Source organism: Palaemon carinicauda, chromosome 3 (assembly GCF_036898095.1).
Source record: "Palaemon carinicauda isolate YSFRI2023 chromosome 3, ASM3689809v2, whole genome shotgun sequence".
NCBI classification, from domain to species: domain Eukaryota; kingdom Metazoa; phylum Arthropoda; class Malacostraca; order Decapoda; family Palaemonidae; genus Palaemon; species Palaemon carinicauda.
In genome coordinates, this window is record NC_090727.1 from 45,212,681 (window position 1) to 45,238,617 (window position 25,937).

The window sequence follows — 25,937 nt, forward strand, 5'->3', positions numbered from 1 at the left end:
AGTGGACATGATTTCACGGCAGCAGGTTAGGGACAAAATGTGATGGAGATCTAGAAAAGACCAGAAATAAAAGACCTGTTTGGACTCTGTTTGGGTTGCTTCATATCAATAAAAAGACGTACAAACAAGTACAGGAAAGTGTGAACGTGGAATTAATAGGGAAGTAGGAGGAATTATACATTATATGTTACAGAAAACACAAGAGCTAGACCAGAGACGCCAGAGTTGGAAGGAAATTTACAGAATTACTGCGACAAAAGCAGACCAGAAAACTAAAATAAAGATATACAATGCTAATATTGAAGAAAAAGAAGTGTAGAAGCTAAAAGGAAAGGTTGGAGACATCGATTGACGTGGCGGAGAGTAGACGATTCTAGGACACTTGAACAGCTATGAGGAGGACCTGAAAGAGATGAACAGAGCCATACTATTCCAACAAATTTCAGGAAAAAGACCTTAATTTAAGAGGCAGGTGAAAGAAAAAGGAAGAGCCTAATGACAGAGATAGAGAAAGAAGAGAGAGAATGGGAAGATAAGGGAAGCAATTGAACAAGTGAGATGAGGATGAATGGGTAAAAGGTGGACAAAGACAAGGGGAAGGAAACCAAGGAAGAGAAAAAAGCCAAAAAATTATGGGGAATAATAGACATGGGAGGTAACAATGAAGTACCCAGAAGGAACAATGAGAAATGGAGAAGGAAACAAGCAATAAAGCAGAGTACACAAGGCAGGTACCAGAGGGGGAGAAATGGGAGACTCACCTATGAAAGAAGCTACAGCGATTAATACGGCCAATGCTAGTAGAAGAGGAGAGAAGGCACCTCAGCTAGTAATATTGCACATTCAAGCAAAGGATGGGAAGGATAGAGGTCATGCCTCAAAGAGGACATCAAGAGAGGGAAGGTGGGAATAGAATCGTCGAGAAGAATGTAGTATGTTGGTACTGTACTGCTAACAAGGGTAAGGATGTCCCTTTGTAATGTATAAACCCACAAAAAGGGAAGTAAACAATGTTGATGAAAACTTGAATTTTTTTCACATGGATCTATTTCTTGAGAAAGAAAAGATTGTACTGCAGAAGGAAAAACTGCTGAGGAAATAATTCAATGATGGATTGGACAAGCACAGCCATCAGGAGGGTAGAGAGAGAGAGAAGACTAGACTGGAAGGCCTTATTAGGCAAGAATATTCAAGATAGAGCGTCGGTGAGTATTGGAATGCTCAAGAATATGGGAAAACACATGACAGAAAGCCTGAAGATACTAATAAATAAAATAAGAGGAAGTGGCTAACCATGAAGATTGGAACAAAAAGGGGACATCACTGATAAATAAATGAAAAGGAAGTAATGCAGTGGACGTTTCAGAACACTTCGCATACTCACCTTCCACATCATTCCATATTTGCGAGAAATGTCTTGTGGCCTCTAGCGACACAGGTCCTTCCACTAACATGCTTATGTCATGTCAGAGTATCGGCGCAATTTGATGCCTGTTGACATTATCTGAAATTTACAAATCATATGAAAGCCTTGCTTAACAGGATTCCAATAGGCAACAAATTTATGCTGCCAAATGAAAAGTTTAGTCTAATGTTTTGCGTTATCTGGAGCTGCTATAAGAAAAATGGCCACCCACAACTTGGGTGACTGTGTACTCATATTTCAAGCCCAAAATCATACAAGAACTAAATTAAGAGATTTTAAAAAGAATATTTTCTATCTTATTTGTAGCCTTGTAAGGCAGTTGTGATAAACCACTCCAGTGTTTCATCCTTACTGTCATTTACAATACGTAATCATTTAATCAACTTTATTATTTTCTAACTTAACTCTAATGATCACATTTTCATAAGAAGTTGCATATAACTAAAAACTCTTTTACTGAATTTGTGAGTTTCTTCTTCAAATATCACAAACATTAACATTTGTATATTACTAATTACACAAACCAGTCCTCTAAGATAAGCGAGCTTAGTAGAGTAGCCCCCCCCCCCCACCATCCTGTCAAAGAGACATAACTTTTGACCTTTGGCTCAGAGCTGAGAGGGGTGGTAGAGGTTTAAAAGGTCACTCCTGAGTGACAGAGAAGCAAAGGAAAGGACATCCTCAACAATAACAACCATATATACATATGATCAGGGCCCAAAACCCTATCCAAGGAGGCTAGGACCAGGAAGGTTCAGCCAACGTCTGCTGATAACTCCCCCAAACTTTACTAGATACCATCAGGAAAACTTCCATCCAACAGATTGCAAGATAGGGTATCACAATCCTGGGGAAGCTCAACTTTGAAAGGAATGCAAAACCAGGAAAAAATTTAATTACTTTTAAACCTATTGATCCTATGCATATACAGACCTTTCATCCTTTAGAACAGGGAGGCACTTTCTTATTGGTGGACAGGAAGTCCCACTGAAACCAAACTTGGTTCTTTTACTTCCCTGAAATGTGCCAGTCTTCCAGGACCTATAGCAAAGGAGAAGATTCCAGCAACCCCCATCGGGCCATCATGAGGTAGATAGCCTGATAAGGCCTTCCCTGTACTTGGTAAGTACCTGGTATGTCGTCAAAGAATAAATTCATTTCCCCAAAAAAGGAGAGAGAGCAGTGTACATTCCACAAAGGATGGGAAAACAGTTAATATGGCAAACACTCATCCTGTCTATAATATTACTTTTCCAAATGATTTCAAAACAACTGCCAAGTGAAAATGGTTGGTTACCGTTTTGATTACTGGGATTCTTCCCGGCTTAGTTATGGAGTATTGCTTGTTTCAATGCCTTTAGAAATAGACACTTGGTCCAAAATAATGATAAAACTAATAATAGGCCTGAGCATAAGAGTCTACATTTATGTCAAAATTTAGTCTTCCCAAAGAGACATTTACATACAATTTGATAATGCAAATTCAAGACCCTCTCAAGGATATATCTCATTGTAGTCGATATACTTCGGACCTTGAAAATCCAACACAACTGTCCCTTCTCTTCCTTTGATAGATTCAAAATGGGCATCTAAATGATTATTATACTTATGTTTTCAGTATTTTCTGTGTATTATAAACTAGTGAGCTTTTATGCATTAATGCAGTCTTGGAGTTATGCTATAAAAACATGTTATTTTGATAATAAAATAAATTTTTGAATATACTTACCCGGTGATTATAATAGCTGCAGTTCTGCTGCTCGACAGAAAACTCTACGGAAAAAATCCGCCAGCGATCGCTATGCAGGTAGGGGGTGTACTTCAACAGCGCCATCTGTCGTCCAAGTACCCAGTACTCATTGTAAACAAAGAACTCAATTTTCTCCTCGGTCCACTGCGTCTCTATTGGGGAGGAAGGGAGGGTCCTTTAATTTATAATCACCGGGTAAGTATATTCAAAAATTTATTTTATTATCAAAATAACATTTTTCAATATTTAACTTAGCCGGTGATTATAATAGCTGATTCACACCCAGGGGGGTGGGTAGAGACCAGCAATAAATGTTTACATTATTATGAGCTAAGGATTTTTTATTTCATTTTAGAAGTTATCAAAATAACAAAAATAAAATAAATAGGTACCTGGTAAGGAAGTCGACTTGAACAATTACTCTGCCTTTTTAAGTACGTCTTCCTTACGGAGCCTCGCGATCCTCTTAGGATGCTGAGCGACCCCTAGGATCTGAAGTATGAAGGGTTGCAACCCATACCACAGGACCTCATCAAAACCTCTAATCTAGGCGCTTCTCAAGAAAAGAATTTGACCACCCGCCAAATCAACCAGGATGCGAAAGGCTTCTTAGCCTTCCGGACAACCCAAAAACAACAATAAAAAACATTTCAAGAGAAAGATTAAAAAGGTTATGGAATTAGGGGAATGTAGTGGTTGAGCCCTCACCCACTACTGCACTCGCTGCTACGAATGGTCCCAGAGTGTAGCAGTTCTCGTAAAGAGACTGGACATCCTTAAGATAAAAAGACGCGAACACTGACTTGCTTCTCCAATAGGTTGCGTCCATTATACTTCGCAGAGATCTATTTTGTTTAAAGGCCACTGAAGTTGCGACAGCTCTAACTTCATGTGTCCTTACCTTCAGCAAAGCTTGGTCTTCTTCACTCAGATGTGAATGAGCTTCTCGTATTAACAGTCTGATAAAATAGGATAAAGCATTCTTTGACATAGGCAAAGATGGTTTCTTAACTGAACACCATAAAGCTTCTGACTGTCCTCGTAAAGGTTTAGTTCGTCTTAAATAGAACTTAAGAGCTCTCACAGGGCATAAGACTCTTTCTAGTTCATTTCCAACCATATTTGATAGGCTTGGAATATCGAACGATTTCGGCCAAGGACGAGAAGGTAGCTAGAAAACCAAGTTGTAGAGAACATGTAGCCGTTTCAGATGAAAATCCGATGTTCCTGCTGAAGGCGTGAATCTCACTGACTCTTTTAGCTGTGGCTAAGCAAACCAGGAAAAGAGTCTTTAAAGTGAGATCTTTAAAGGAGGCTGATTGTAGCGGCTTGAACCTTTCTGACATGAGGAATCTTAGTACCACGTCTAAATTCCAACCAGGTGTAGCCAAACGACGCTCCTTCGTGGTCTCAAAAGACTTAAGGAGGTCCTGTAGATCTTTGTTGTTGGAAAGATCTAAGCCTCTGTGACGGAAGACTGATGCCAACATGCTTCTGTAACCCTTGATAGTGGGAGCTGAAAGAGATCGTTCTTTCCTCAGGTATAAAAGGAAGTCAGCTATTTGAGTTACAGAGGTACTGGTCGAGGATACTGATACTGACTTGCACCAGTTTCGGAAGACTTCCCACTTCGATTGGTAGACTCTAAGGGTGGATGTCCTCCTTGCTCTAGCAATCGCCCTGGCTGCCTCCTTCGAAAAGCCTCTAGCTCTCGAGAGTCTTTCGATAGTCTGAAGGCAGTCAGACGAAGAGCGTGGAGGCCTTGGTGTACCTTCTTTACGTGTGGCTGACGTAGAAGGTCCACCCTTAGAGGAAGCGTTCTGGGAACGTCCACTAGCCATCGAAGTACCTCGGTGAACCATTCTCTCGCGGGCCAGAGGGGAGCAACTAACGTCAACCTTGTCCCTTCGTGAGAGGCGAACTTCTGCAGTACCTTGTTGACAATCTTGAACGGGGGGAATGCATATAGGTCTAGATGTGACCAATCTAGGAGAAAGGCATCTATATGAACTGCTGCTGGGTCCGGGATTGGTGAGCAATATATTGGGAGCCTCTTGGTCATCGAGGTTGCGAAGAGATCTATGGTTGGTTGGCCCCATGTGGCCCAAAGTCTCTTGCACACATACTTGTGTAGGGCCCATTCTGTTGGAATGATTTGTCCCTTTCGACTGAGGCAATCTGCCATGACATTCAAGCTGCCTTGGATGAACCTCGTTACTAGTGAAATGTTTAGACCTTTTGACCAGGTGAGGAGGTCCCTTGCGATCTCGTACAACGTCATAGAGTGGGTCCCTCCTTGCTTGGAGATGTACGCCAAAGCCGTGGTGTTGTCCGAGTTCAACTCCACCACTTTGCCTTGAAGGAGAGACTTGAAGCTTTTCAAGGCCAGATGAACTGCCAGTAGCTCCTTGCAGTTGATATGCATTGTCCTTTGACTCGAGTTCCAAGTTCCCGAGCATTCCCGACCGTCTAATGTCGCGCCCCAGCCTGTGTCCGATGCGTCCGAGAAGAGAACGTGGTTGGGAGTCTGAACAGCCAGGGGCAGACCCTCTCTGAGGCTGATACTGTCCTTCCACCAAGTCAGGCAAGACTTCATCTTCTCGGAAATGGGGATCGAGACCGCTTCTAGCGTCTTGTCCTTTTTCCAGTAAACAGCTAGGTGATATTGAAGAGGACGGAGGTGTAGTCTTCCTAACGATACGAACTGTTCCAGGGATGATAGTGTCCCTATCAGACTCATCCACTGCCTGACTGAACACCGTTCCTTCTTCAGCATGTTCTGGATGCATAACTGGGCTTGGCTCGTTCTGGGGGCCGACGGAAAAGCCCGAAAAGCTAGACTGTGAATCTCCATCCCTAAATACAGAATAGTTTGGGATGGGACCACTTGAGACTTTTCCATATTGACAAGGAGACCCAATTCCTTGGTCAGATCTAGAGTCCACTTTAGATCCTTCAGACAGCGACGACTGGAAGAAGCTCTTAGAAGCCAGTCGTCCAAATAGAGGGAGGCTCGGATGTCCGCTAAATGAAGGAATTTGGCTACATTCCTCATCAGCCTCGTAAACACAAGAGGAGCTGTGCTTAGGCCAAAGCACAGGGCTTGAAACTGGTAGACAACCTTTTCGTAAACAAATCTCAGAAAAGGTTGGGAGTCTGGGTGGATGGGGACGTGGAAGTATGCGTCCCTTAGGTCTAAAGAGACCATCCAGTCTTCCCTTCCGACCGCTGCTAGAACGGACTTTGTGGTCTCCATGGAGAACGTCTGCTTTGTGACAAAGACATTCAGCGCACTGACGTCTAGCACCGGCCTCCACCCTCCTGTCTTCTTTGCCACTAAGAAGAGACGGTTGTAGAAGCCCGGGGTTTGATGGTCCAGGACTTTGACTACCGCTCCCTTTTCTAGTAAGAGAGACACCTCCTGTTTCAATGCTCGTCTCTTGTCTTCCTCTCTGTACCTGGGAGAGAGATCGATGGGAGACGTTGCTAGAGGGGGTTTTCGTACAAACGGGATCTTGTACCCCTCTCTGAGCAACTTCACAGATTGTGCATCTGCGCCTCTCTTCTCCCAGGTTTGCCAGAAGTTCTTGAGTCTGGCTCCCATTGCTGTCTGAAAAAGCTGACAGTCAGACTCTGCCTTTAAAGGACTTGGTTCCTTTCTTCTTTCCACGTCTCCCTTCGGCACGAGCACCTCCTCTGCTGGAGGCTCTGCCACGAAAGGGCGGAATAAATCGGGACGCTGGAGTGTCCATCCTTGGTCTAGCTGACAAGGAAGGCAAAGGGGTGGCTTTGCGAGCAGAGGACGCAACCAGGTCATGAGTGTCCTTCTGTATCAAAGAAGCAGCAATCTCCTTAATCAAGTCCTCTGGAAAGAGGCACTTAGAAAGAGGAGCAAACAGAAGTTCGGATCTTTGACAAGGTGTCACTCCAGCTGACAGGAAAGAGCAAAGGTTCTCACGCTTCTTGAGGACTCCGGATACGAACGATGCAGCAAGCTCACTAGACCCGTCACGTATGGCCTTGTCCATGCAGGACATGATGAGCAAGGAAGTTTCCTTCTCTGACGGAGAGATCTTCCTGCTTAAAGCTCCCAGACACCAGTCTAAAAAGTTGAAGACCTCAAAGGCTCTAAATAACCCTTTCAAAAGGTGGTCTAGGTCCGAAGATGACCAACATATTTTCGAGCGTCTCATGGCTAGCCAGCGGGGAGAGTCTACAAGACTTGAGAAGTCGCCCTGGGCAGAGGCAGGAACTCCCAAGCCGAGAACTTCTCCCGTGGCATACCAGACGCTCGATTTAGAAGAGAGTTTAGCAGGGGGAAACATAAAGGCTGTCTTCCCTAGACTCTTTTTGGACTGCATCCATTCTCCTACCACTCGTAAAGCTCTCTTGGACGAGCGTGCGAGGACGAGTCTAGTAAAGGCAGGCGAGGATGACGGCATACCTAATACAAACTCTGACGGAGGAGAGCGCGGAGCCACAGACACAAACTGGTCCGGAAACATCTCTTTGAACAGAGCTAGAACTTTTCTAAAGTCCAAAGAGGGTTGCGTGGACTTAGGCTCGTCAAGATCCGAATGTGGTTCATCAACGTGAGCGGCACCATCATCATCCGAAAGTCCATCATCCGAGTATTGAGGAGGAAGCGGCAATGGAGTAGGTAACGGCTGGTTAGCCGAGTCCGGTCGCACGGGTGCACGCGTGACTGAACCGGACGCAACGTCATGGAACTGTTACCCAGTCTGTGAGCTGGCAACAACCATAGCAGCGCGGGGACGCACAGCGTCTACTCCAGACTGTCTAGCCTGATGCGGGTGAGCAGTGGCAACCACACTGGGTTGCGGAGGTTGACGCACCGCGTCAAAACAAAACAACTCTGACTGTTGTTGTATCTCGCGAACGTCAACGGAAGGCTCCGTGCGTCGCTGAACGTCAACATGCGGCTGGCAGGGTACACTGGAACGCATGGGTGGCGGAACTCTCTCAACTGGAGTGCGCAAGAAGGTTGCCTCAGCATCCACAGGACGCACAACCGAGTGTGTGGTTGGTTGAAGGCAAGAGGCTGGTGCAGCAGCAACCTTCTCCGCACGAAAGTCCTGCATCAGAGACGTTAATTGTGACTGCATGTTCTGCAGCAAAGACCACTTGGGGTCTGCAGGAGCAGGTGCGGCGACAGACGGTGTAACTGTCTGCGGCGGTACCGCTTTGCCTCTCTTAGGAGGTGAGCAGTCATCGGAAGACTGCAGCGAGTCCGAACTGACCCAGTGGCTACAACTGGGCCGTTGGACTTGCGCGGAAGGGACCGACTTGCGCTTAAGCGGTCGTGAGACCTTGGTCCATGGTTTCTTGCGAGAAACCTCTTCCGCAGACGAGGAATAAACGGGCTCTCTCGTCTTTGTGTGGGTGGGGCGATCTTGGGTAGATACGCCCGAAACCACGGAGGGAACGTCTGTTCGCTGATTAAAGCCTCTCGAACCCATTGGTCGTACGACATTGCTTCTCCCCTGGACTTGGGAGCTTGCAAGAGGTCCCGGACTAGGAGGACGACAGGCACGAACAGACGAACCCTCAAGCGCAACACTATCCACAACACTATCACTCACTTTAACACTTCCCACCGCACTTTTACACTTCAGCTCCTTGACGTCCGCCATGAGCTGGTTACGGTCACTAGCCAGGGACTCAACTCTCTCACCCAGAGCTTGGATGGCACGCATCATATCAGCCATCGAAGGTTCCTGAGTGCCAGAAGGGGGATTAGGAGCAACCACTACAGGGGAAGGAATAGGTTGTGGGGCATGAGGAGAGGAAAAATCAACAGAACGAGATGAACTTCTCCTGACTCTATCTCTCTCTAGCCTACGCGTATATTTTTGGAATTCGATAAAATCGAATTCCGAAAGCCCAACGTATTCCTCACATCGATCTTCCAATTGACAGGTTTTATCCCGACAATTGGAACAAACGGTGAGAGGATCGATAGAGGCCTTCGGAAGACGCCTTGAACAGTCCCTAGCATTACACTTCCTGAATTTTGGGACTTGAGAAGGGTCAGCCATTTTGAATTGGTCAAAGGGGAATTCAAAAACTATCCAAAGTCATCAACAAATAATCCAATATCAAAAAAAGAATGCAAGGATTTATTGAAGAGAAAGCCTGCACAGTGAAAGCTCAAAACTAGAAAAGTGTACTTCACCAATAGTTGTGAAAACAAATCCAGTTAGCAACAGCGAATTAGTAGGTCTTGCCGGTAGCACGACAGAGAGAAAATTGAGTTCTTTGTTTACAATGAGTACTGGGTACTTGGACGACAGATGGCGCTGTTGAAGTACACCCCCTACCTGCATAGCGATCGCTGGCGGATTTTTTCCGTAGAGTTTTCTGTCGAGCAGCAGAGCTGCAGCTATTATAATCACCGGCTAAGTTAAATATTGAAAACGTTAATTTTTAAAAATTTCTGCAAAACTTTCTACATTGAAGTCCTTTTGGACATGTTACACATTTTGCCACAAAATTATGGTACCTTGAATTTCATTGCTGCTCTTCTAAATCTAACAGAAAATTTATTATAAGGTTTCAATAAAATTTCTTTGGCTATATCAATGAGTGTTTATTTTACTTCCTACCAATAATTACCTGCACAAAAGTTTTAAAATCCTTTATTTAATGCTTTTAGTTTTCTTCCAATTGCATGCTTTCCCTTCATCAATTGGGTCTATGCGTGTCATCACCAGGGGACCAAAAGTTTCACCCATCAAGGATGAGTAAGAGGCTTGGATCTTGTGTGATGAAATGGACAAAATTTATTTGTTTCATCATGATCTGGTGAGCAATTAAAGGGAGGCACTTGAATTGTATCAAACTTTAACTCTGGCATGAATAACTGTTCGTTAACTGGGGGCCACATTTTACCATATCAATGTGGATGGGGGCAGTATGATAATACACAGATGCAGGAAATATTACTTATTCAATATAGACTGATTTTTTTGCAATTCTTCCATGTTATATTAGTCTGACTATATCTATGGGTGCCAAGGATGTTGCTGATGTTCAAGGAAAGAAGAAGAGGACGCTTTCTATGGAGACAATAAAGAAGTATGAGGGTGGCATGTGCTTGAGTGCCAGTGCTAAGGATTATGGCAAAAATCCGTCAACGACAGGCACCATCCTTAAGCAGAAGGAAGCCATCAAAGCAGCAATATCTTCCAAGAGCATGACTGTCCTTTCTAGTATGGGAAGCCATGTCTATGATGAGATGGAGAGACTACTAACCCTCTGGATTAAGGACGAGGAAATCGCTGGAGACACGATCATATAGACGATAATCTGCCACAAGGCCAGCGCCATTTTTGGTGATCTCGTGCATGCTCGGGACGAGACGACGCAGGAGAAGGGATATCGCAGCAGGCATCCCCAGAGTTCAAGTCTTCACGCAGGTAGTTTGAGAGATTCAAGAGATGGACTGACATTCATTCGGTGGTGTGGCATGGGGAGGCTGCCAGCTCAGACACAAAAGCGGTCAATACCTTTGTTGAGAAATTTGAAGAGTTGACTCATAAGAAAGGCTACATTTCCCAATAAGTCTTCAACTGTGATGAAACTGGGCTTTTTTTTTTTTTTTTTTTTTTTGGAAAAAAATTCTCATTGGACCTATATCGCAGCGGAAGAAACTGCTGCCCGGGCATAAACTTATGAAGGACAGGCTTAACCTCGAACTCTGTGACAATGCCAGTGGGGATTGTAAGGTCAAGCCCCAACTGGTGTGTCATTTAGTTCTCAAGCCTTCAAGGACCACAAAGTGCTAAAGGAGAAGCTTCCGGTGATGTGGAGGGCTAATACGAAACCCTGGGTAACGAGGCTGTTTTATGTCGAGCGGATAAACCTTCGGTTCCGTCAGACTATTAAAAGTTATCTGGAAGAGAACCAGCTTTCTCTGAAATATCTGCCGGTGTTGGAGAACTGCCCCTCTCACCCTCCTAGAATATTCTTTTATCAACGTTCTATTCCTTCAACCTAACACTATCCCTCTCCTCTAGCCCATGGATCAGCAAGTGATTTCTAATTTCAAGAAGCACCTCAAAATCACGGACAGCACAAACCTCACCCTTCGTGAATTTTGGAAGGAGCATTCCAATATTGCGATATGCCTCATACTCATTGATCAAGCTTGGCAGGAGGTTTCGAGGCGCACCTTGAACTCTTTGTTGAAGAAGCTGTGGCCTGATGCCATCTTCACACGAGATTTCGAGGGATTTGACATAGGGCTAGATGAAGGCGATGCCAAAACCATTGACGATCATGAACCTGTTCCGCAACCTGATGTTCAGGAAATAGTTTTGCTTGTGAGGTTCATGGAGCTACTTGTCAATGAAGACAACATTAATGAGGTTCTAGAGGAGGAGTACCAAGAGGAGCTTAAAATGGACAACTTAAGGAGTTGACGGCAATACAACTGAGTGCTGTTCAGGAACAGTTCTCTGGCAGCGAGGAGGAGGAGGACTTAGATACGACAACAGCAGATATTAAAGATTTCATAGGAATTCTAAAAACAAACTGAAAGGGTTCACAAAGGTTGTGCTCTTCCTCAGCGTAATGACATTTGCCAGAATTATTTCTGGAACATTTTAAAAAGTAGGCAGAAACAAGCTTTCTTGGATCGCTATTTTACAGAGAGGTCAATCGTAAGCAAAGGTGAAGGTCAAAGTCAAAACGGAGAAGTGGAAGTGAAGAAGAAAAATTGATGAAATTTAGAAAGTGAAAAAGTAAAAAAATAAATTGGAAAAAAAAAATTAAAGTAAATTTAATTTCAAGTGTTTCGTAAAGTTAAGTGTTGATGATTTCTGCCGTTTGCCGACATCCTCTGCCGCCACTTTCGCTTCCAGACATCGCCTCACTCGAAAGGTAAGGTTCCACAATTTTCTATTTATTATTATTTACTTCATTTACAAGTATTAACGGTTAGGTTAGGTATATTGAATGATTCAAATGTATTTGGCTCTTTTTCATTGTGCTTATAGCTCTATTATAAAATTTAATGTGAAGTATTCATAGGGCTTAGAACAAATTAGGCGATTCACATGTGAAATGCGACTCATTGTACGAGAGCATCGCTTTACGAAAACCACTCCAGAACAAATTAATTTACTATCCTGAGGTCTTCCTGTATTTAGAAGCCTGTACCATTTCACATTGCACAACTAAGAAGAAGGAAAGACCTACAGCAACAGTCTACTAAGAAGAAGGAAAGACCTACAGCAACAGTCTACTAAGAAGAAGGAAAGACCTACAGCAACAGTCAACTAAGAAGAAGGAAAGACCTACAGCAACAGTCTACTAAGAAGAAGGAAAGACCTACAGCAACAGTCAACTAAGAAGAAGGAAAGACCTACAGCAACAGTCTACTAAGAAGAAGGAAAGACCTACAGCAACAGTCAACTAAGAAGAAGGAAAGACCTACAGCAACAGTCTACTAAGAAGAAGGAAAGACCTACAGCAACAGTCTACTAAGAAGAAGGAAAGACCTACAGCAACAGTCAACTAAGAAGAAGGAAAGACCTACAGCAACAGTCTACTAAGAAGAAGGAAAGACCTACAGCAACAGTCTACTAAGAAGAAGGAAAGACCTACAGCAACAGTCTACTAAGAAGAAGGAAAGACCTACAGCAACAGTCTACTAAGAAGAAGGAAAGACCTACAGCAACAGTCAACTAAGAAGAAGGAAAGACCTACAGCAACAGTCTACTAAGAAGAAGGAAAGACCTACAGCAACAGTCTACTAAGAAGAAGGAAAGACCTACAGCAACAGTCTACTAAGAAGAAGGAAAGACCTACAGCAACAGTCAACTAAGAAGAAGGAAAGACCTACAGCAACAGTCAACTAAGAAGAAGGAAAGACCTACAGCAACAGTCTACTAAGAAGAAGGAAAGACCTACAGCAACAGTCTACTAAGAAGAAGGAAAGACCTACAGCAACAGTCAACTAAGAAGAAGGAAAGACCTACAGCAACAGTCTACTAAGAAGAAGGAAAGACCTACAGCAACAGTCTACTAAGAAGAAGGAAAGACCTACAGCAACAGTCTACTAAGAAGAAGGAAAGACCTACAGCAACAGTCTACTAAGAAGAAGGAAAGACCTACAGCAACAGTCAACTAAGAAGAAGGAAAGACCTACAGCAACAGTCTACTAAGAAGAAAGATTCAACGTCCTCCCCATTGTTGGATCAAATCATCCAGCCAGACAATCAAACATATGGCTGGGAGTGTGTTTTTGGAAAATGGGAGTATTGTACCGGATATGAACTTCGATCAATGGGTTAAATGTTACATTTGGGAAAACAATAGCAATGAACTTCATTATGATTCAATATCAAACTTTTCAAATATAAAAAAAGATAAGACAAATTTATCTATATTGTTCTATAGTAATGATAAAATATCTATCAGACTTGGCAAATCCCTCTACATTCCCTGAAGTGGGATAGTTGTGTGTGCGCCTCACACTGTACTCTTTAGGACTTACCAATCAGCATTACTTTTATATCTTTGAAGTTGTTTCAACCTTTATTTCCCTTTTCTTTGTAGACTTCATTTTCAAACGCAACAAGAGTGCTTAATGGCATCAACGTTTCCAGTGCCCGTTCCAGGGGATAAAGTTCCTCAGTATACTTCTCAGTTCCTTCCAGTACAAACTAACCTGGAAAACAAAAATATTAATTCATTTGACCATGAAAAAAAAATTATCATTCATATATAATCTTTAAATTTAAATTTCCCGTAAAATATCCAAGATCAGACACTGAAGATTCAAGGTGAATTGGTCTAGAATGCTTAACTAGGACAGTGGTAAATTTCTTCAAGGCATTTAGTCAACTCAAATCACAAATTCTTTCATTTGTATTTTTCCAAACGATTCAAACCAAGAGATCTTTATTATTATTATTATTATCATTACTAGCCAAGCTACAACCCTAGTTGGAAAAGCAGATTGTTATGACACCAAGGGTTCCAACGGGTAAAAAATTCCAGTCTTATAGAGATAAAGATAAAATTTCAATATGGGTTGAAAAACATTCAAAAAGTTTTGCTATCACAACTGACAAAACCTGCAAACCTTAGATCTAGTATGAATATATATAAATCAGAATTTGCTGGCAATGATTCATATTCATCTTAAAGCAAGACTTTGCCGGCAGAGATCTATACCCTGTATTCATAGATTTTTAAAACCAGAGTTTTCTTCTGTTAGCTCCTCCCAGTATGCTGAGGGATTCAGACAAGTTTGGTTGGTACTGCTAGGGTCCCACAGCACATCCTCCCCCGTTATCCACCACAAATGAAGCTTCATATGCTGGATCCCCTACTGCTGCTACCTCAGCGGTCACCAATACAGATTATTCGCAAACAACAACTGATTTACCTCCCCCTTATAATCACTCTCGTCTATCAGTTTCAATCCTCGAACAAGCACTCTAGCATTCACCTCTCCCCCCACTCCTATAACCTTGGTGACATCACACACCCCTGTCTCTGCACCACTCTCACTGCAAACCACTCACTCACTTCATTTCCTATCCCAACACACGTGTTACTGCCTATGTAGAAACTCTGTACTGCTTGCAACAACCTTCCACCAATTCCATATAACCTCATCACAGTCCACATCACCATAAACTTTCTCCAGATCCATAAACGCAACAAACTCCTCCATGCCTTTTGCTAAATATTTCTCACATATCTGCCTAACCGTAAGAATCTGATAAATATATCCCCTTCTAAAAACACCCTGTACTTCTAATTTTTCATCCTGTTTTATCCTTAATCATATTAATTAGCACCCTACCATACACTTTTTTTAACCATATTCAACAAACTAATACCCCTCAACAACATTCAACAAACTAAAGTTGTGCAATAAAGTAAATGTATAGAGGGACTAAAGTATAGAAAAAAGGCGAATAAGTGCATGGAAAGAGCAATTTTTTTTTTTACCTCAAATAATGTCACCATTACTAGCGATGATAAAATAGGTAGTACGAAGAGGTTGATGGTGAAGTGCACCAGCTTCCCACACCTCTGCAAGAGATGGCATGTGCCCAGGAAGGAGACCTTCCTATGGTCAGATGGCATTCTTTGAAGGTACGACTGCAGTAGCAAATTTCCTTCCTTGTGGCACAAGACTATTTTTCCTAATTGGAATGGCATGGCGACCAATAATTTTCTAATTTCTCCTTCCTAACTTTCCCTGGAAGAAGTGTGTTAGAAACTTGGGAAAAATTTAGGGGAGAAAACTGTTGTGGGAGATTGCTAGAATCCAGGTTTCCTCTTTGGAGAAAGAATCTAATCCCCTTTTAAAGACTAAAAAATCCTGACAAATGCCAACACAATAGAAAAAAAACTGCTAAGACTGCACGCTCCTCACACAAGAGGTGAGCTTCTCTTATTGTCACCCTCAAGAAAAAAGACATTGCATTCTTTGAGAGGGGCTTTAGCAGATCTTTCACTGAGCACCATAAAGAATTGGATGCACCTCTAACATTCTTAGTCCGAGATAAATAAGCCCTTAGGGCTCTAACTGGGCAGAGGAGCCTCTCCTGCTCTTGACCCACCACATTAGTGAGGTTAGGAACCTCAAACGTCCTCAGCCAGGGTTTAGATGGATTCTCGTTCTTAGCGAGGAAGTCGATCCTCAACGAACATACTGCTCCATCCTGGTTGAAGCCCACCTGCTTTTCAATAGCGTGAACCTCGGTGACCCTTTTTGCCGTGGCCAGAGCCATCAGGAAGAGGGTTTTCTTAGTAGCATCTCTAAGGGACGCTTGTGAGATGGGTTCGAACTACTTGGTGCATAGGAACCTCAGAACCACATCCAAATTCCAAGTTGGGGGTCTTAACTGAGCCTGCTTAGTTGTCTCAAAAGACTTCAAGAGATTTTGCAAGTCCCTAAGTTAAGTCTATGCCTCTGTCCCTACAGACAGTAGAAAGCATACTCCTGTACCCTTTAATGGTGGATACGGCCAGCTTAGAGTCTTGCCTGAGGAACAACAGAAAATCAGCTATTTGGCTCACAGAGGTAGTGGTTGAAGACACTTTGTACTGCTTACACCACGATCTAAAGGTCTACCACTTCGATTGGTAGACTATCTATGAAGAGACCCTCCTCGCTCTGGCGATAGCTCTTACAGCTTGTGCAGAAAAGCCTCTCGCTCTGACAAGCTTCTCGATAGTCTGAAGGCAGTCAGTTGTAGAGCGAGGGGGTTTTGATGATACCTCTCGAAGTGGGGCTGTTTGAGAAGCTTTGGACTTGGAGGAAGGCTTCTTGTTAAGTCCACTAACATGTCCAACACCTCTGTGAACCATTCTCTTGCTGGCCAGAATGGAGCTACCATTATCATTCTTCCTGATTCGAGAAGAGCGAATTTCCTGACTACCAGATTGATGATCTTGAAAGGGGGGAACGTATAGGTGTCCATCCCCGTCCAGTCCATCAAGAAGGCATCTACTGCTATCGCTTCCTCGCGACCTTCCTCAGCCTTGCTATCCTGTCGTCTGATGGGAAGGCTTTGTGGAGATTGGTGTCTATGACCATGCCTAGGTATACCAATCTCTGAGAGGGCTGCAGAGAGGACTTCTCGAGGTTTACCATGATCCCTAGATCTTGGCAAAGTTCGAGAAGCTTGTCTCGGTGGCGAAGAAGGGATGCCTTCGAGTCTGCAAGGATCAGCCAGTCGTCCAGATAACGGAGGAGACGGATGCAGATCCTGTGAGCCCATGATGAAATCAGGGTGAACACCTTGGTGAACACTTGGGGTGCTGTGGAGAGACTGAAGCACAGCACCTTGAACTAGGCAAAATCTTAAGTACTTCCTTGAAGACGGGTGGACTGGGATCTGGAAGTACGCGTCCTTCAGATCCAGTGTACACATGAAGTCTTGTTGTCTCACTGCAAGCCTGACCATGTCTGCCGTCTCCATACTGAACGGAGTCTGTTTGACAAACCCGTTCAGTGTCGGAGAAGTCGATGACTGGTCTCCAGCCTCCAGACGCCTTTCTCACAAGAAAGAGTCGACTGTAGAAGCCTGGGGACCCGTCCACAACCTCTTGGAGAGCGTCCTTCTTCAACATGGTCTGGACTTCTGCCCGGAGGGCCTGTCCCTTTACCGATCCCATGGTAAGGGAGCTCAATGACACTGGATTCGCTGTCACGGGAGGTAGACATGAGATGAACGGGACGCGATAACCCTGACCAATTATGGAAATCGTCCAGGTATCTGCCCCGAGTTGCTGCCACCTTGTCGCGCAACTTTGTAGGCATCCCCCCACTGGTGGACATGCAGGGGGACTGACAATCCTAGCGTTTACGGCCTCGGCCGTTCCCTCTAGGATTCTTGCCTTCTCACCTGGAGGACTTCTTGCCCCTCCTGCCCTTGGTAGGAAAGGGCTTAGACACCTTCTGCTTCGCTGTTGTTGTCTTCCTAGTGTCCTTAGCTGGACGGGGTTGCTGAGCTGCTGGAGATTTGTAAGGCCTCGATGTCAGGGCCTTGTGGATGAGGGAATCCTGATTGGATTTCCTCCACCTCTCAGAGGGTAGCTCCACGTCCTTTGGGTCAAACAAGCTCTTACCGAGAACGGAAGAGTGTCTGAGCCTGCTAACATCAGAGCTGGGGACCTTCTGGTGGAACCTCTCAGCCACTGCGTCCCGACGCTTGAGAATCGTGTTGGCCCACAAACTCGAGACTTGATGGACCAGAAACTCGATGGTTTCGCGTGCCTGAGAGTAAAAATGTCTCCAGTGCCTTCCTGGTACTTTCATTTGGACAGGTCCTCAGAACGTACCAGGATGCCCAGAAATCCCAGCCAGATGTCCAGCCACGAAGTTGCCTGCATGGCACACTTCGCAATCTTCTCCTGGCTTAGGATCTCAGTTGCAGAATAGGACACTTGCCGGTTGGAGAGTCTCTCTAGAGGGACTCCCCCTGTGAGCTCTTCCACAGAATGGTGAACTGGAAGACCCAAAAAAGACTCCTCTAGGATCTCAAAGTACCTCCTCTGATGTACTCGAGGAGGAGGGAGGAGCTTGTTACCGGCGCTGGATCTATTGGAGGAGGCGAGCTCAGAGAGCTGGCCCTCGACCTTGTCTTTGGCACTCTTCATCCCCTGTGACCAGGGTAAAGCTGCACTGTCCCTAGAGGGTTTCTGGGTGCCGTAGATTCGGTCCAGGACCGTATCCTTTCCCTCCCGAGGAGGAATCTCTGGGTCTGGGATCCCATTGAGGTTCCTCATGAGGGTCAGGACTTGCCAGAACGCATGTTCTGACTCCTGGTGCTCTCCTCCTGACGGACTGGCAGCGAAGTCTCCCGTCCCCAGAGGCTCTTCCTGGGGAGACTCGTGGACGTTCTCCAAAAGTCTATCTGGTTCCTGTCTGGTCCTTGCGGAAGACTTGGGAACAGTCTTCGAGTCCTTTGGTTCCCTCCTTGGAGGGATACAGGACTCCAGCAATGATGGATGTAAAGCTTTTCTCACCTCTGTACGAGAAGACTTCTCAGGGCGAGGCGGAGTTTCCCCCCATTGGTGCGATGGGAGAACGGGCCGGCTCTTCCGATTCTCCTGAGGATGGGTAATACTCATCCGCAGGGGAGGGAGAGAAAGTCTGAGGGGGGGAAGTTGCCTTATGTAACGACTTGTGAGGAGACAGGATAGTCCTTGGAGAAATTACCTCGGAGGGGACTCCTCTCTTCCTCTTCAGGGGGGAGGAAGCTGCCACTGATTTGTGGCCCAAGTCAGAGAGCACCGGCTTCATTGCCTGCATAAGCGCTCTGACAACGGTGCCAAACAAGGGCTGCTGACTGACAGTCACGCTGTCAGATACTCCCTCTGGAGGGAAGGGGATCGTTCGATCCCTTGGAGGAGTCAACAAATAGGGTTCGCCTGTTGAGAATCTGCAATGAAGGAAGAAGAAAGATCCTTCGACCTGTCCGGAAACCTCCCCTCCTCCGGCGAGCGCACTGTTCTGTGCTTGCGGGGAGGGGAGCGCGATGTTGACCTGTCCGCCTGTACCCCAGATGTAACTCGGGCGTGATCGCGCTGGCGATCATTGCGCCGATCACGCTGGTGATTGCGTGAAAAGCCCGGATCTGGATCGCACGTAAATGAATCATGAGTAGCAGGATATTCGCACACGCGCGTGAGTGTGGGCGTGGGCGTGGGTGTGCGAGGTTGAGGGCGCAGGCGCGTGGTTGCGCAGGAGCGCAGGAGGGGGCGCAGGCGCGCATAGGAGATGGCGAGGGTGTTTGGCGCACAGGAGCTATCTTATGAGGAGGGGTAGAAGGCTGGATGCGAGGGCGCGCAGTGGGCTGATGGGCTACTGATGAGCGCGAGTGCGCGGGTAGCATGCTGGCGCGTGTCTGTAACGACCGGGCGTGAGCGCGATTGCGCCGCCTGGCAATAGCGCGAGGGTGATTTCCTGGGTTGGCGCGCAGGCGAGAGGTGTGCAGGTTGTGCAGCTGCCTTAGGCGATCGTGAGATAGCCGGGCGCACAGGGGATTGTGGGAGCGCATGGCGCGCAGCAGGAACTGGCCGTGTAGGTGTGCGCTGTTGGGATGGGCGCGCGCGGCGCGCGCGACTGGAACTGGGTGCGCAGCTGGAACCTCGCGTCCTACTGGAACATTGTGCGCAGTTTTTATATTAGGCGCCATTAGCAGAGAGTCCAGGGGAACCCGTGAGCGCCCGTGCACTATCTTGGGAACCTCCTGGACTGTGCGCTGTGATTTAGAAGCGCGCTGGTGCGTTGGCGAGGGGCCGTTGGGTCAGACCTCTGACCTTCGTAGGGCCTCCGCAGAGGAGTCTCTGTTAGTGAACTCCCCAGGGGGGGGGGGGGGGGGGGGGGGGGGGAGAATCACCGGCAGAAGAGACCGTAGGACTTAGTTCCTCCCTCGAAGGATGTTCGGAGGGGGAACCTAAGCCTTCAGCAACCTCAGCAACAACAGGAACAGGAGTTTGAGCAGAACCACTCGATGCCTCCGTCACAACAACGTCAACGACTGACAGAGGATCTAACCCTGCTGTTGTCGGCGATTGTTTAACAGCCACACCCAGTTTGACCATGTCAAACAGGGCTTCCCTGGAGGGCGAACCCTGAAGCCCCAAGGAAGCCCAAAGCTGTAATAAATCATTATTATTAACAGGAAAATTAATATTTAAATCCTCCTCCGGGGGAGGAGGGGCAGCTGCCTAGCTATGGGAGGCAACTACCTCTCCCGCACCCCGGGATCGGTCAACAGCAATACGGTCTACGCTACCACTCGCCGGCCTCTCGGGAGAGACCGCTCGATTGGGAGCTTCAGAAGAGGAAAGGGCTACGGAAGAAGAAGTCTTGGGATTTTCTCTCTTCAAAGGAGCCTCTGAAGAAGAAATATCCCTTTTAGCCTTCTTCTTGCATCGCCGGGCAAACCTCTCCCACTGGGAGGTAGACCACTCCCTACACTCGATACATACGTTAGACCTATCACACCGTTGGCCCCTACACTGAGGGCATAAGGAGTGAGGATCGGTGTCCAAGGCCGACATAACGGTACCACAAGGGCAGCCGGCTTGTCCAGGGCACCTACGCATGATGAAAGAATAGAAGACAACTTCAAACACACACTGAAAGAAAAAGCAAAACAGATTATGACAGTAAAAAACGGAGGAGAGCGCAGACAGGTCTGTTGTCTCTCTGAGCCAAAAGTAAAGTGATGCACTCACTGTGTGTGAGGGGGGAGGGTTAGCAAGCTACCCCTCCCTACCCCCCACCCCCTAGGTAGCGGAGGGGTAGTAAACCCTCGTTAAAATTCTTATGGCTCGTCATTTCAGCTACGCCGAAGTAATTACCCCATGTAAATAGCGTGGTTTGTATTTCAGTTACGGAACAAAGAAATATTTCATACACGAGCATACACAATCTACGCTCCAACTTTTCTCGAACCGTATAGACCCATTTTCATACCAACTGTTCAGCCTCTGACAGGCAAAATATTACTGGTAAAGTTAATGGTTTCAAATCTCAAATCTAAAATGTTTTCCTAATCTAGGTGTTAATCATAATAAACAAAAGTTTTTAAAATGATATTTTAATTATAAAATAAATTTTTGAATATACTTACCCGGTGAATATATAATAGCTGCTGCTCCGGCGGCTCGACAGAAAAACACTAAAACTCGCGAGCGATCGCTATGAAGGTTGCGGGTGTGCCCACCAGCGCCAACTATCGGCCAGATACCGCATATGCATGTAAACAGCTCCAATTCTTCTCATCCCGCTGGGTCTCTATCGGGGAGGAAGAGGGGGCCTTTAATTTATATATTCACCGGGTAAGTATATTCAAAAATTTATTTTATAATTAAAATATCATTTTTAAATATTTAACTTAGCCGGTGAATATATAATAGCTGATTCACACCCATGGTGGTGGGTAGAGACCAGAGTTAATTAAGTTTACAGCGTATATGCTTAGAGTTTTTGACAGTTATATCATAACAAAACCCAAATATATAGGTACCTGGTAAGGAAGTTGACTTAGACGATTACTCTGCCTTGTTAGTCTGTCTTCCTCACGAAGCCCAGCGATCCTCTTAGGATGCTGAAAGACTCCCAGGAGCTGAAGTATCAAGGGCTGCAACCCATACAACAGGACCTCATCAAACCCCTAATCTGGGCGCTCTCAAGAAATGACATTTGACCACCCGCCAAATCAACCAGGATGCGAAAGGCTTCTTAGCCTTCCGTACAACCCAAAAACAAGATTAAAAACATTTCAAGAGACAGATTAAAAGGATATTGGAATTAGGGTAATGTAGTGGTAGAACCCTCACCCACTACTGCACTCGCTGCAACGAATGGACCCAGTGTGTAGCAGTCCTCGTAAAGAGTCTGGACATCTTTTAAGTAAAATGACACGAATACCGACTTACTTCTCCAAAAGGTCGCGTCCATAATACTTTGCAGAGATCTATTTTGCTTAAAGGCCACGGAAGTTGCTATAGCTCTTACTTCGTGCGTCTTAACCTTAAGCAAGCATCGGTCTTTTTCATTCAAGTGAGAATGAGCCTCTCGTATTAAAAATCTGATAAAATATGACAAAGCATTCTTTGACATAGGCAATGATGGTTTCTTAACTGAGCACCATAATGCCTCAGATCCACCTCGTAAGGACTTAGTACGGGCTAAGTAGAACTTAAGAGCTCTAACTGGACACAGCACTCTTTCAAGTTCGTTGCCTACGATCTCTGATAGGCAAGGTATATCAAAAGACTTAGGCCAAGGACGAGAAGGCAGTTCATTTTTGGCCAGGAAACCAAGTTGAAGTGAACATGTGGCTTTTTCTGTAGAAAAGCCGATGTTCTTACTGAAGGCATGAAGTTCACTGACCCTTTTAGCCGAAGCCAAGCACACTAGGAAAAGCGTCTTGAGGGTGAGATCCTTCAGGGAGGCTGAATGTAATGGCTCAAACCTGTCTGACATGAGGAACCTTAGGACCACGTCTAAGTTCCATCCAGGAGTTGCCAAACGACGTTCCTTAGAGGTCTCGAAAGACTTAAGGAGATCTTGGAGATCTTTATTGTTGGAAAGATCTAAGCCTCTATGACGAAAGACCGAAGCCAACATGCTCCTGTAGCCCTTAATTGTGGGAGCTGAGAGGGAGCGAACATTTCTCAGATGTAAAAGAAAATCTGCGATTTGGGCTACAGAGGTACTGGAAGAGGACACAGATGCTGACTTGCACCAGTCTCGAAAGACTTCCCACTTCGACTGGTATACTCTGATGGTAGAAGCTCTCCTAGCTCTCGCAATCGCACTGGCTGCCTCCTTCGAAAAGCCTCGAGCTCTTGAGAGTCTCTCGATAGTCTGAAGGCAGTCAGACGAAGCGCGGGGAGGCTTTGATGAACATTCTTTACGTGGGGCTGACGTAATAGATCTACCCTTAGAGGAAGACTTCTTGGAATGTCTACCAGCCATTGAAGTACCTCGGTGAACCACTCTCTCGCGGGCCAGAGGGGAGCAACCAACGTCAACCTTGTCCCTTTGTGAGAGGCGAACTTCTGCAGTACCTTGTTGACTATCTTGAATGGTGGGAATGCATATAAGTCCAGATGAGACCAATCCAGTAGAAACGCGTCTATGTGTATTGCTTCTGGATCTGGGACTGGTGAGCAATAGATTGGTAACCTCTTGGTCAACGAGGTGGCAAAGAGGTCTATGGTGGGTTGACCCCAAGTCGCCCAAAGACTCTTGCACACGTCCTTGTGGAGGATCCATTCCGTGGGTATCACCTGACCCCTCCGACTGAGACAGTCTGCCAAGACGTTCAAGTCCCCCTGGATAAATCTCGTCAACAGGGAGATGCCTCGATTTCTTGACCAAATGAGAAGGTCCCTTGCGATCTCGTACAGCGTGAGGGAGTGTGTGCCTCCTTGCTTGGAGATGTACGCCAAAGCTGTGGTATTGTCTGAGTTGACCTCTACCACTTTGTTTCGAAGAAGGCTTTCGAATTTCATCAAGGCCAAGTGGACTGCCAATAGCTCCTTGCCTTTGATGTGCATGCTCTTCTGACTTGAGGTCCACAGACCTGAGCATTCCCGACCGTCCAGGGTCGCACCCCAACCCAAATCCGACGCGTCTGAGAACAACACGTGGTTTGGGTTCTTGACTGCTAGGGATAGTCCCTCTCTCAGACTGATATTGCTGTCCCACCATTTCAGGCATGCCTTTTCTGGTTCGGAGACCGGGATTGATACCGTCTCTAACGTCTTTTCCTTGTTCCAGTGCGAGGCTAGATGGAACTGGAGAGGCCGAAGGTGTAGTTTCCCTAGCGAGACAAACTGCTCCAGGGATGATAGAGTCCCTACGAGACTCATCCAAATCCTGACTGAACAACGTTCTCTTTTCAGCATTAGTTGGACTTTGAGCAGGGCTTGTTCTATTCGGGTGGCAGACGGAAAAGCCCGAAAAACTGGACTGCGAATCTCCATCCCCAAATATAGAATAGTCTGGGATGGGATCAGTTGGGACTTTTCTAGGTTGACCAAAAGTCCCAATTCCTTGGTCAGACCCAACGTCCAATGTAGATCCTGCAGACAGCGATGACTGGACGATGCTCTGAGAAGCCAGTCGTCCAAGTACGGGGAGGCTCGGATTCCCGATAGATGGAGGAATTTTGCCACATTCCTCATGAGCCTCGTAAACACGAGAGGAGCAGGACTGAGGTCAAAGCACAGGGCCCGAAACTGGTATACCACATTCCTGAAAACAAACCTCAGAAACGGTTGGGAATCCGGGTGTATAGGAATGTGGAAGTACGCATCTCGTAGGTCGAGAGAGACCATCCAGTCTCCCTCTCTGACCGCTGCTAAGACGGACTTCGTGGTCTCCATAGTGAACTTTGTTTTCGTAACAAAAATGTTGAGCGCACTGACGTCTAGCACCGGTCTCCAACCTCCTGTATGCTTTGGGACTAGGAAGAGACGGTTGTAAAACCCCGGTGATTGAAGGTCCGAGACTTTCACCACCGCTCCCTTCTCTAGCAACAGAGACACTTCTTGGTTTAGGGCTTGTCTCTTTGACTCCTCTCGGTACCTGGGAGAGAGGTCTATGGGAGTTGTCACTAGAGGAGGTTTGCGTACAAACGGTATTTTGTACCCCTCTCTGAGCAACCGAACAGACTCTTGGTCTGCACCCCTCTTCTCCCAGGCCTGCCAGAAGCTCTTCAATCTGGCACCTACCGCTGTCTGAGGCTGTGGGCAGTCAGACTCTGCCACGTGAGGACTTGGCTCCTCTCTTCTTACCTCTCTTTCCCTCGGCACGAGCGCTTCCCCTGCTGGGAGCTCTGCCACGAAAGGGCGGGATAAATCTGGATGCCGGAGTCTCGATCCTGGGTCTTACAGCAAAGGATGTAGAAGGAGCCCGTTTGCGAGCAGAGGACGCCATCAGGTCATGGGTGTCCTTCTGCACAAGCGAAGAAGCTATATCCTTAACCAGTTGTTGCGGAAACAAGGACGCTGATAAGGGAGCAAAGAGCAGTTCTGATCTCTGACAGGGAGTAACTCCTGCCGAAAGAAAAGAGCAAAGGGTTTCTCGCTTCTTTAAGACTCCCAACGTAAAGGTGGAGGCGAGCTCATTGGAGCCATCACGGATGGCTTTATCCATACATGACATGATAAGTAAGGAAACATCTTGGTCGGCAGACGAGATCTTCCTACTTAAAGCTCCTAATGACCAGTCAAGAAAGTTAAACACTTCAAAGGCCCTGTACAGTATACGCCTTTAAGCAGATGGTCAAGGTCCGAGGAGGACCAACTAATCTTCGAGCGTCTCATGGCCAGGCGACGGGGAGAGTCTACGAGGCTTGAGAAGTCACCCTGGGCAGAGGCAGGGACTCCCAAGCCGAGAACTTCTCCCGTGTCATACCAGACGCTCGATCTAGAAGCAAGCTTAGAAGGAGGGAAGGCAAAGGCCGTCTTCCCCAAACTCCTCCTGGTATCTAACCAGTCGCCTAAAAGACGTAAAGCCCTCTTGGAAGAGCGAGAAAGCACTAGCTTAGTAAAGGCTGGCTTGGTAGCAGTTAAGCCTAGAGCAAACTCAGACGGTGGCGAACGAGGAGCAACGGCAACAAAGTGATTGGGAAAAAGATCCTTGAAAATCAACATGATCTTCTTAAAGTCCATCGAAGGAGGAACCGCCTTAGGTTCATCTACATCTGAAGGATTATCATCAGGATGAGGATCAGC

General features: G+C 46.1%; 1 long non-coding RNA gene across 3 annotated transcripts in view; it reads right to left on the bottom strand.

Annotated features, from left to right (window-relative positions):
* The window catches only part of LOC137638267 (uncharacterized), an 82,222-nt gene that overhangs the window by 15,217 nt on the left and 41,068 nt on the right, over window positions 1–25,937 (bottom strand). For 2 of the 3 annotated variants that reach the window (XR_011043975.1, XR_011043974.1), the window contains exons 4-5: window positions 13,699–13,872; window positions 1,385–1,504 (exon numbers count right to left, since the gene is read on the bottom strand). This is a non-coding gene — a long non-coding RNA (uncharacterized lncRNA). The remainder of the gene's footprint in view (window positions 1–1,384; window positions 1,505–13,698; window positions 13,873–25,937) is intronic. The other variant, XR_011043976.1, reaches the window with a different exon arrangement.